We start from the raw sequence: 12766 nt of genomic DNA, 5'->3' as shown, positions 1-12766 counted from the left end.
GATGAACAACATTAACAAATTTTTGTCAACTAACCACATTTCTAGAATAAGTCCGACATGGATATGAGAATGTAAATATTTGTTGGAAATAACTGTTTAATATTTTATTTATAATATTTAAATCCATGTTCATAAATGGCCCATAATTTTTCTTTCTTGTATCAGTCTTGTCAGGGTTTGGTATCAAGGTTAGACCATAAATTTGAGAAGCATATAAGCTTTTTAGTTTTTTTTTTTTTTCAGGAACAGCTTGTATAAAATATTTTTAATGACAAGAATTATCTTTTCTTTGAATGTTTGATGGAGATTACCTAATAAACTTATCTAGGCTTGAACTGTTGTTTTCGTATTGGGTTGGAAATGCTGGAGTTGGAGAGGTGACAGACATTGTACTAATTCAATGATTAGATAGAGATACAAGTGTTCACATTTTTCTTGAGTCAGCTGGTAATTTAAAGTTTTCTAAAAATTATCCATTAACTCTTTTTTTTCAAAAACAGTACAAAATTCTTCATGGTAGTTGCATCATACTTTAATTTCTATATTTGTTGTTGTGTCCCATTTTCATTTCTAATATTTTTGTGCCTTCTCTCTTTTCTTGATTAATTTTCTTAGAGATCTGTCTACTTTAGTAGTCTTTTGTGTAACTCCATTTTGGTTTTTGTGATCCTTTCAAATTTCTGCTTTCCATTTCATTCATTTTTAATGTTTATTGTGTGCTCCTATTTACCTACTTTGGGTTTATTCTGTTGTTGTTGCATTTTCTCCCCCTAATTTGATTTGGAAGTTTAGCTAATTAATTTTTGTTCTTTCTTTCTTGTTTGCCCACTAGCACCCCAATATAAGTATTTAAGAATCTCTTTGGCTGCATTTCACAAACTTTCATTGTCATTCAGCTCTAAATATTTTCTGATTTCCAATGTAACTATTTCTTAATCCATGAATTATATGAAAGTTTATTTTATAAGTTTCAAACATTTGGGGTTTAGAGAAGTATTTCTCTGTTAATTACTCCTAATTTTATTGCAATATGATCACAGACTATGGTCTGAGTTATATAGTTTCTTTGTTTTCTACTGGGGTTTGATTTGTTGCCTTAAAAGAAATGTATGTTCTAAACTACAGACAAATATCTCCATGAACAATGATGCAAAAATCCTCAACAAAATATTAGCAAAATGAATTCAGCAGTATAGTAAAAGTATTTTACACATGACCATTTTCATAAAGGTTGCATTGAATCTGTAATGTCACCTTGACTTATATTGTCATGTTGACAATATTAAGTATCCAAGCCACAAACATGGGCTGTCCTTCCATTTATTTATGTGTTAATTTATTTCAGCAATGTTTTATAGTTTGTAGTAAGTCTTGCACCTCCTCAATTAAATTTATTCCTAAATATTTTATTCTTTTTGAAACTATGTTAAATGGAATTTTCTTAATTTGCTTTTCAGATTGTTCATAGGTAGTGTATAGGAATGTAATATATTTTGTGGGTTGATTTTGTATCTGCAACTCTGCTGAACTTGTTTATTAGCTTTAAGGGGTGTGTGTGTGTGTGTGTGTGTGGATTCCTTAGGGTTTTCTACATATAACATCACATCACCTGTGAATACAGATAGTTTTACTGCATCCTTTCTGATTTGATTGCTTTTTATTTCCTGTTCTTTCTAACTGCTCCAATACAACTTCTAGTATTATGTTGAACAGAAGCATTGAAAGTGGGCATCCTTGTCTTCTTCCTTATCTCGGGGAAACACTTTCAGTCCTTCACCATTGAGTATAATGTTACCTGTGGGGTCATATATGGCCTTCATTATGTTGAGGAAGTTTCCTTCTATTCCTAGTTTTCTGCGTGTTTTTTTTTTTTAAAGATTTTATTTATTTTAATTTCCCCCCCCAAAGCCCCAGTAGATAGTTGTATGTCATAGCTGCACATCCTTCTAGTTGCTGTATGTGGGACGCAGCCTCAACATGGCCGGAGAAGTGGTGCGTCGGTACGCGCCCGGGATCCGAACCCGGGCCGCCAGCAGCGGAGTGCGCGCACTTAACCGCTAAGCCACGGGGCCGGCCCCTGAGTGTCTTCTTTTTTTAATCATGAAACAGTGTTGAATTTTGTCAAATGCTTTTTCTGTATCAACTGAGAGGATCATGATGATCATGTGGGTTTTTTTCTTTATTCCATTAACATGGATGTGACATTGATTCATTTTAGTATGTTGAACCATCTTTGCACTGCTAGGATAAAACTCACTTGATCATGGTGTACAATCTTTTTAAAATGCTGCTGATTGGTTTGCTAGTATTTTGTTGAGGAATTTTGTATCTAAATTAAGGACATTGGTCTGTGGTTTCCTTTTCTTGTAGTGTCTTTATGTGACTTTGGAATCAGCGTAATGCTGGCTCATAGAATGAGTTAGGAAGTACTCATCCTCTTCAAGTTCTTGGAAGAGTTTGAGAAGGACTGGCGTTATTTGTTCTTTAAATGTGTGGTAGAATTCTCTAGTAACGCCACCTGGTCTTGAGCTTTTCTTTTTTGGAGTTTTCTGATTACTGAGTCAATCTCCTTATTAGTTATAGGTCTATTCAGATTTTCTATTTCTTCTTGAGTCATTTTGGGAGTTTGTGTGTTTCTAGGAATTTTTCCATTTCATATAGGTTATCCACTTTATGAGTGTACAGCTGTCCATAGTATTCTCCTATAATCTTTTTTATTTCTGTAAAGTCAGTAGTAATGTCTCTCTTTCATCTGTGATTTTTTATTACTTGATTTTTCTCTTTTTTTCTTAGACAATCTAGCTAAAAGTTTGTCAATTTTGTTGATCTTTGCAAACAATCAAATTTTTTATTGATTTTCTCTATTGTTTTCCTATTCCCTATTTCATTTATCTCCACTCTAATCTTTATGCCCAAAATTGCTAGCCTAGATGAAATGATGAGGAGATAAATTCATGAGAAAGACATAACAATCTTAAATTTAGGTAGATCTAAAAACCGAACTTTACGATTAAAACAAAGCAAAAGTGATAGAACTAAAAGAGAAATAGTCAAAGCCACAATTATAGATGATGATTTTACTTCTGCTCTCTTAGTAAATGATAAAAGCAAAAGCACTCAAACAATCAATAAGGATGTAGACTTAATACTATTAATCTACTTGACTTAATTGACATTTATAGAACACTGTATACAATAAGAGAATATACATTCCTTTGAAATGTCCATGAAACATTCATCAATATAAACTAAATTTATTTCATAAAACAAATCTCAATAAATTTAAAAGATTTAAAATTATACAAAGTTTGTTAACAACAACAGAATTAAACTAGAGATCAAAACAGAAAGCTGAAAAATCTCAAAATATTGTAAATCAAACAATACATTTCAATAATCTGTAGAGTCAAAGAAGAAATAATAAGAGAAATTAAAAATCATTTTGAAATGAAAATTAAATCACAATATGACATAAAACTCACAGGATGCAGCTAGAGCAATGCTTAGAGGTAAAAATACAGCACCATAGGCTTATACTAAAAAAAAAGAAAGGATTCAAATCTAAGATTTCAACTTAACAGACTAGAAAAAAAGAGCTAATTTAAAAAACAAGCTTAAAGGAATAGAAAAAATCAAGAAAATAATCTATCAACTTAATGCCAATGAATTCAACAATTAGATAAAATTTTAAAATTCCTTGAAAGACAAACTGCCAAATCTCATTCAAAAGAAACAGATAACTATAAGTGCCCTATATCCCTTAAAGAAATTGAATTTCTTTAGTCTAGGCTCAGATGGCTTCACAGGACATTCTATCAAACATTTGAAGAAGAAATATACCAATTTTATGCAAACTCTTCCATAAAATAGAAGAGAAAGGAACACCACTCATTTTTGATGTGCAGCATTATCTTGATTCTAAAATCAGACAGATAGTAATGAAAAGTATAGCCCAATATTTCTTATGAATATAGATGCAAAATCTTTAACAAAATACTAACAAAAGAAATCCAGCAATATATAAAAAGATAATATACCATGATCCTTTGGGGTTTACTCTAGACATACAAGATAGATGTAATATTCGAAAATCAATCAATGTGATTCACCATATGAAAAAACTAAAATAAAAGTATCACGATTATCTCAGTGAATGCAGAAAATAGCATTTGACAAAATTCAGCATCCATTCATAAAAAAAATGTTCAGAAAAATGGGAACAGTAAAAAAATGTTGTCAACCTGAGAGATGGTATGTACAAAACAACTCTACAGCTAACATCATACTCAGTAGAAGAAACATGAAAGCTATCTCCCTAAGATTAGTAATAATTAAGTATCTGTTCTCACCATTTGTGTACAGCATTGTTCTGGTGATCCTTGCCAGTGCAATAAGACAAGAAATAAGAAATAAAAGGCGTACAAATTGGAAATAGAGGACAGGAGCATCTATGCAGAATGTCTCCTAAAAAAAAAGGTACTAGAACTAGTAAGTAAGTTTAGCCTGATAAATTAGTGAGAATACACATAAAACCTCCCCTAAAGACCTATCTACCTCAGTTTCTTTTACCCAGTACATAATATCCAGCTTTTGGCAAAACATTATAAGGCGTACTGAAAGATAAAAAACATAGTTTCAAGATACAGAGCAAGCATCAGAACCAGTCTCAGATACGGCAGAGAAGTTGGAATTATCAGACCAGGAATATAAAGCAGCTATGGTTAATATACTAAGGACTTGAATGGAAAAAAGTAGACTACATGCAAGAACAGATGGGTCACATACATAGAGAAATGGAATCGCTGAGAAAGAATCAAAAGGAAATGCTAGAAATCAAAAGGATCATCACAGAAATTAAGAATGCCTTTGATGGGCTCACCAACAGTCAGGATAGGCCAAGGAAAGAATCAATGAGCTTGAAGAAATGTTAACAGAAATTTCCAAAAGTGAAATGCAAACAGAAAAAAGAATGAAAAAGAACAGAATATCCAGGAATTGGGGGACAATTATAAAAGATGTAACGTATGTGTAATGGGAATATGAGAAGGAGAACAGAAAGAAAGGAACAGAAGAAGTATTTTAAGCAATAAACACCGAAGACATTCCAAAATTAGTGCTAGGTGCCAAACCATGGCTCCAGGAAGTTCAGAGAATATCAATCAAGATAAACACCCAAAAATCTAGACCTCGCTGTATCATATTCAAATTGCAGAAAATCAAAGATAACGATAAAATCTTGAGAGAAGCTGAAACAAGTACACACACAAACACACGTACATCAAAAAACTTTATCTATAGGGTGCAAAGATCAGAGTTACATTGGACTCCTCTTCAGTAACCATGCCAGCAAGGAAAAAGTGGAGTAAAATACTTAGTGATAAAAGATCTAGAATTCTGGGTCCAGCAAAATTATCCTTCAAAAATAAGGAAAAATAAAGACTTTCCCAGACAAACGAAAATTGAGGCAATTTGTCACCAGTAGGCCTGCCTTGCAAGAAATGTTAAAAGAAGTTCATCAGTAGGAAGGAGAATGATATAGGTCAGAAATTTAGATCTACATAAAGAAAGGAAGAGCATTAGAAAGGAATAAATGAAGATCAAATCTTCTTTTTCTTATTCTTAATTGATCTAACAGATAACAGTTTGTTCAAAATAATAATGCAACAACGTATACAATAATTACAGCTTATGGATAAAGACAGGAGTGTTATAAAGGACGGGGGGAGGAATTAGGAATACTGTTATAAGGTATTTGTACTATCCGTGAAGTGACATAGTACTATTTGAAAAAGGACTTGAATTAGTTATAAATATATACTGCAAACTCAAGGGCAAGCACTAAAAAAGTTTTAAAAGAAGTATAAACGATATGCTAAGAGAGGAGAGAAAAATGCAGTCTTAGAAAATGCTCAATTAAAACCAGAGAAGTCAGAAAAATTGTGGAACCCACAAAAAGGTACAAAGAACAGGACAACGAATAGAGAACAGTAACAGATATGGTAAATATTAATCCAACTATGTCAATACACACTTTAAATGTCAATGGTCTAAATATACCAACTAAAGACAAAGACTGCCAGATAAAAAAACAAGACCCAAATTGTATGTTGTCTACAAGAAATCCACTTTAAATATAAAGATACACAGAGGTTAAAAAGTAAGAGGACGGAGAGAGACATACCATGCTAACACTTATCAAAAGACAGCTGGAGTAGCTATATTAATTTCAGACAGAGCAGACTTCAGAGTAAGGAAAATTATCACAGATAAATAGGGACATCACATATGATAAAGGGGTCAGTTCTCCAAGAAGACATAACAATCCTTAATGTGTATTCATCTAACAACAAAGTGTGTCAAAATACAACAGACAAAAACTGATACAGCTGCAATGAAAAACAGATTAATCCACTATTACAGTTGGAGACATCAATACCCCTGTATCAGTAACTGGCAGATCCAGCAGGCAGAACATCAGTATGGACGTAGCTGGACTGAAGAGCACCATCGGCCAACTGGATCTGACTGACATTCACAGATGACTTCATCCAACAACAGCAGAATATACATTCTTCTCAAGCTTGCAGAACATTCACCAAGACAAACTACATTCTGGGCCATAAAACACACTCTAAATTTAAAAGAATAGAAATCATACCAGGGTATGCTCTCAAACCACAATGGAATTAAACTGGAAATCAAGATAAGAATACCTGGAAAACCCCAAAATACTTAGAGATCAAATAATATGCTTCTAAATAACACATGGGTCAAGTAAGTGGTCACAAGGAAAATTTAAAAATATTTTTAACTAAATGAAAATAAAACTACAACTTATCAAAATTTGTGGGATGCAGTGGAAACAGCACAGGCATAGCTCGTTTTGGTGCACTTCACTTTACTGCACTTCACACACAGTGCATTTTTACAAATTGAAGGTTTGTGACAATGCTGCATTGAACAACTCTATCTGTGGCATTTTTCCAATAGCATTTGCTCACTTCATGTCTCTGTGTCACATTTTGGTAGTTTTTGCAATATTCCAAACTTTCTCATCATTTTTATTATATTTTTTATGGTGCTCTGTGATCAGTGATCATTGACGTTACTACTGTAATTGTTTTGAGGTGCCACGGACTGCATCCATGGAAGACAGTGAACTTAATTGATAAATGCTGTGTGTGTTCTGACTGCTCCACCGACCAGCTGTTCCTTGTCTCGCTCCCTCTCCTTAGGCCTCCCAACTCCCTGAGACACAACAATATTGAAATTAGGCCAATTAATAACCTTGGCCTCTAAGTGTTCAAGTGAAAGGAAGACCTGCACGTCTCTCACTTTAAATCAAAAGCTAGAAATGATTAAGCTTAGTGAGGAAGGCATGCTGAAAGCCGAGACAGGCTGAAAGCTAGGCCTCCTGTGCCAAACAGTTAGCAAAGTTGTGAATGCAAAGGAAAAGTTCTTGAAGCAAATCAAAAGTGCTACTCCAGTGAACACACAAAGGTTAAGAAAGAGAAACAGCCTTATTGCTGATATGGAGAAAGTTGTAGTGGTCTGGATAGAAGATCACACCAGCCACAACATCCCCTTAAGCAAAGGCTAATCCAGAGCAGGGCCCTAACTCTCTTCAATTCTATGAAGGCTGAGAGAGGGGAGGAAGCTGCAGAAGAGAAGTTTGAGGTTGGTTCATGAGGTTTAAGGAAAGAAGCTGTCTCCATAACATAAACGTTCAAGGTGAGACAGCAAGTGCTGGTGTAGAAGCTGCAGCAAGTTCTCCAGAAGATCCAGCTAAGATAATTAATGAAGGTGGCTACACTAAACAACTGATTTTCCATGCAGATGAAACAGCCGTATATTGGAAGAAGATGCCATCTAGGACTTTCATAGCTAGAGAGGAGAAGTCAATGTCTGGCTTCAAAGCTTCAAAGACAGCCTTGTTAGAAGCTTATACAGCTGGTGATTCTAAGCTAAGCCAATATTCACTTACCATTTCAAAAATTCTAGGGTCCTTAAGAATTATGCTAAATCTACTCTGCCTGTGCTCTATAAATGAAACAACAAAGCCTAGATGACAGAATATCTGTTTATAGCATTGTTTACTGAATATTTTAATCCCACTGTTGAGACTTACTGCTCAGAAAAAAAGATTCCTTTCAAAATGTTACTGCTTATTGACAATGCACCTGGTCACCCAAGAGCTCTGATGGAGATGTATGAGATTAATGTTGTTTTCACGCCTGCTAACACAACATCCATTGTGCAGCCTATGGATCAAGGAGTAATTGTGACTTTCGAGTTTTATTATTTAAGAAATACATTTCATAAGGCTATAGCCGCCAGAGATAGTGATTCCTCTAATGGATCTGGGCAAAGTCAATTCAAAACCTTTTGGAAAGGATTCACCATTCTAGATGCCATTAAGAACATCTGTGATTCATGGGAAAGACATTAAAATATCAACATTAACAGGAGTGTGGAAGAATTTGATTGCAACCTTCACGGATGACTTTGAGGGGCTCAAGACTTCAGTAGAGGAAGTAACTGCAGATGTGGTGGAAATAGTTAGAGAACTAGAATTAGAAGTAGAGGCTGAAGATGTGACTTAATTGCTGCAATCTCATAGTAAAACTTCAATGGATGAGGAGTTGCTTCTTATGGATGAGCAAAGAAAGTGGTTTCTTGAGATGGAATCTACTCCTGGTGAAGAGGCTGTGAAGACTACTGAAATGACAACAAAGGATTAGGATATTACATAAACTTAGTTGATAAAGAGCAGCGGCACGGTTTGAGAGGATTGAGTCCAATTTTGAAAGAAGTTCTACTGTGGGTAAAATGCTATCAAACAGCATCGCATGCTACAGAGAAATCGCACATGAAAGGAAGTCAATCAACGCTACAAACTTCACTGTTGTCTTATATTAAGAAATTGCCACAGCCACCCCAACCTCTAGCAACCACCACCCTGATCAGTTAGCTGCCACCAACATTGAGGCAAGACCTTCCACCAGCAAAAAGATTATGACTCTCTGAAGACTCAGGTAATAGTTAGCACTTTTTAACAATAAAGTGATTTTTTTATTGATGTTTTAATAGTTTATAACATTGTGAAATTCTGGGTTGTACATTTTTGTTTGTCCATCACCATATATACGTCTCTCTTCACCCCTTGTGACCACCCCCTACCCTCATTGCCCCTGGTAACCACAATACAGTTTTCTCTGTCCATGTGTTGGTTTATATTCCACATAAGAGTGAGATCATACAGTGTTTGTCTTTCTCTTTCTGGCTTATTTCGCTTAACATAATACCCTCCAGGCCCATCCATGTTGTTGCAAATGGGACGATTTTGCCTTTTTTTATGGCTGAGTAGTATTCCATTATATATACACCACATTTTCTTGATCCAATCATCAGTCGAGGGGTTGCTTCCCATTTAGGTTGCTTCTACTTCTTGGCTATAGTGAATAATGCCAACACCATTTATTGAAGAGACCTTTCTGTCTCCATTGTATGTTCTTAGCTTCTTTGTCGAAAATTAGCTGTCCGTATATGTGTGGTTTTATTTCTGGACTTTCAATTCTGTTCCATTGATCTGTGTGTCTGTTTTTGTACCAGTACCATGCTGCTTTGATTACTATTGCTTTGTAATATGTTTTGAAGTCAGGGATTGTGATGCCTCCAGCTTTGTTCTTTTTTCTCAGGATTGCTTTAGCTATTCGGGGTCTTTTGTTGCCCCATATGAATTTTAGTATTCTTTTTTCTATTTCTGTGAAGAATGTCATTGGGATTCTGATTGGGATTACATTGAATCTGTAGATTGCTTTAGGTAATATAGACATTTTAACTACGTTTATTCTTCCAATCCATGTGCATGGGATGTCTTTCCATTTCTTTATGTCATCATCGATTTCTTTCAATAATGTCTTGTAGTTTTCATTGTATAGGTCTTTCGCCTCCTTGGTAAGATTTATTCCTAGATATTTTATTCTTTTTGATGCAATTGTAAATGGTATTATCTTTTTGGGCTCTCTTTCTGTTAGTTCATTATTAGCATACAGAAATACAACTGATTTTTGTAGATTGATTTTGTACCCTGCAACTTTGCTGTAGTTGTTGATTATTTCTAATAGTTTTCCAACGGATTCTTTAGGGTTTTCTATATATAAAATCATGTCATCTGCAAATAGTGAGAGTTTCACTTCTTCGTTGCCTATTTGGATTCCTTTTTCTTGCCTAATTGCTCTGGCCAAAACTTCCAGTAATATGTTGATAGGAGTGGTGAGAGTGGGCAGCTCTGCCTTGTTCCTGTTCTCAGAGGAATGGCTTTCAGCCTTTCCCCGGTGAGTATGATGTTGGCTGTGGGTTTGTCATAAATAGCCTTTATTATGTTGAAGTACTTTTCTTCTATACCCATTTTGTTGAGAGTTTTTATCATAAATGGATGTTGTATCTTGTCAAATGCCTTCTCTGAATCTATTGAGATGGCCATGTGGTTTTTATTCTTTGATTTGTTGATGTGGTGTATCACGGTGATTGATTTCCGGATGTTGAACCATCCCTGCATCCCTGGTATAAATCCCACTTGATCATGGTGTATGATCTAACAATACAGTGTTTTTTAATTAAGGTATGTACATTGTTGTTTTTAGACATAACACTATTGCACACTTAATAGACTACGGTATAGTGTAAACATAACTTTTATATGCACTGAGAAACCAAAAAATTCATGTGGCTCACTTTATTGAGATATTCACTTTATTGCAGTGGTCTGGAACTGAACCTACAATATCTCCGAGGTATGCCTGTCTTTAGAGGAAAATTTATAGCATTGAATACATATCTTAGAAAAAAAAATCTAAAAGAGATAGTCTAAGCTTCCAGTTTAGAAAACTAGAAATAGAAGAGCAAATAAAATCTGAAATAAGGAGGAGGAATAAAATTTGGGCAGAAGTCAATGAAATTGAAAATCAAAAATTGATAGAGAAAAGCAACAAAACCACGAGCTGGCTCTTTGACAAGAAAAGATCAACAAAACTGATAAGGCTCTGCCACATTAGGTAAGAAATTGTATTTCTATCAGGTCCCCTGGCATTTCTAATAGCGTTGTTTTGTGCAAGTAAATGCTGCTATTTGGTGCAAAAATTTTAATTTTTTGTTGAGGATTATACTATTATTCATTATGCCAAATATGACTTTTCACATTTACTATGCATGCATTTAAATCTACTTAGCCCCAAATTATTTTTGTCTGTTTGCTTTTTGTGATATTTGACTGTTAAACCTCTATACATTCTCTTATTTTTTCCACTTTTCTGTGTAACTTTGGTTTGGATGAGATTCTTGTCCAGAACATCTAGTTATATTTTGTTTTTAACTCAATTTGAAGGCTTTAAAGCTTAAACGATTCGCATCTCATGCCATAACTAGCGTTGGTTTTGACAGCTGTCTGTGTTCTTTTATATCCTCAGTACACTGCCTCATGATCAGTAGAACACAGTAATTTTAATGTTAAACCATCAGAATGTTTGGTAGATATTTGGAGCTCATCTTTCCTTGACCTGATATTCTATAATGGGCCAATAGTTGAATATGATAAGGAGAGTATCAACGTGAAGCTATGGGGAAGCATATGTTTAGCCTATTACCTCTCTTCTCTGTTAGTGTTCATGTTATACTTGTCTAACCAGCTTCACTTAGGAAAACAATAACAATCACTAACATCTGCATAACTGCCATCAATCACCAAACTCTTTCAGCTGAATTTTTCAACCAGAAAATAGAAAGTTCATGATTTAGTCAGAAAAGTGCCACTGCAATTTTTGTATGATGCTCACAAAGGACTTCGATACACCTAACAAAAAAGTGTTCTCAAATCAACTCCCCCTCCTGACCCTGGATATTTTCCAACATTCAACCCTAGCTCTTGGTGTTCTCATACCTCCCCTGTCTCTACGCCTCCCTCCCTAACTCTCTTTCTTTCTCATGTTTTCTCATCCCTCTCCTCCTTATAGAGGAAATCCATTCCCACAACTCTAATTTTATTGAATTTCCAGATAATCATATTCATTCATGTTCTCACTTCCAAATATTAGTGCTGCATTTTTAGTCCTTAGATAATTCCATTTAGAATTAAATATTACCAAAACCAGCTATATCCTGCCCCATGTTGCCAGTATTCTCAGACTAGATTACTAGTTCTCCTGTCTTTATAATATCTATGGAGTTCCCATTTCCCATTCCTTCATCATTACCTTTATTCTGCTTCAGAGACCTCCATTACTTAACACTTATATCACTGCAGCAGTCTCTTAAATTCTCTTTTCCTACCTCTCCTGGCCTAAAAGTCGCTACCAACAAACCCCGAAAAGGTGCAATCATCATATGTCATTTCCTTACGTCAGGACCTACAATTCTGGTAAGTAGGTGGACCAAGCAAACACGAGCTAAACTTTCGAGAAACTAAATTAACAGGCCCACTTCTCCATTTTTTGCATCCAGTTTCTATGCACCATGAATTGCTGGTTCTTCCCAGTCAGCATATCTTCATGTACTTCACTCACAACTACTTTATTTTTTCTCACATTGGTCTCCCTTTCTGAAATGTCACATTCCCATCAATTCCAATCTTATATTTCCTTCAAATGCATTTTTTTCCCCATGAATCTTTCCAAACCCAGGGAGATCATATCTTAGAAGTGGAGCTAAATGAGCCTTAGAATAAAGGCTAAAACATTGAAGAAAAAAAACAATAACAGATGGAAGCATG

At 34.9% G+C, this 12766-nt stretch overlaps 1 protein-coding gene across 2 annotated transcripts in view; it reads right to left on the bottom strand.

The window, feature by feature from the left end:
* The window catches only part of AKT3 (AKT serine/threonine kinase 3), a 322405-nt gene that overhangs the window by 23845 nt on the left and 285794 nt on the right, over positions 1-12766 (bottom strand). The window lies entirely within an intron of this gene.

The sequence above is a fragment of the Diceros bicornis genome, chromosome 38, assembly GCF_020826845.1.
Source record: "Diceros bicornis minor isolate mBicDic1 chromosome 38, mDicBic1.mat.cur, whole genome shotgun sequence".
NCBI classification, from domain to species: Eukaryota; Metazoa; Chordata; class Mammalia; order Perissodactyla; family Rhinocerotidae; genus Diceros; species Diceros bicornis.
This window is presented reverse-complemented; position numbering and strand designations above follow the sequence as displayed.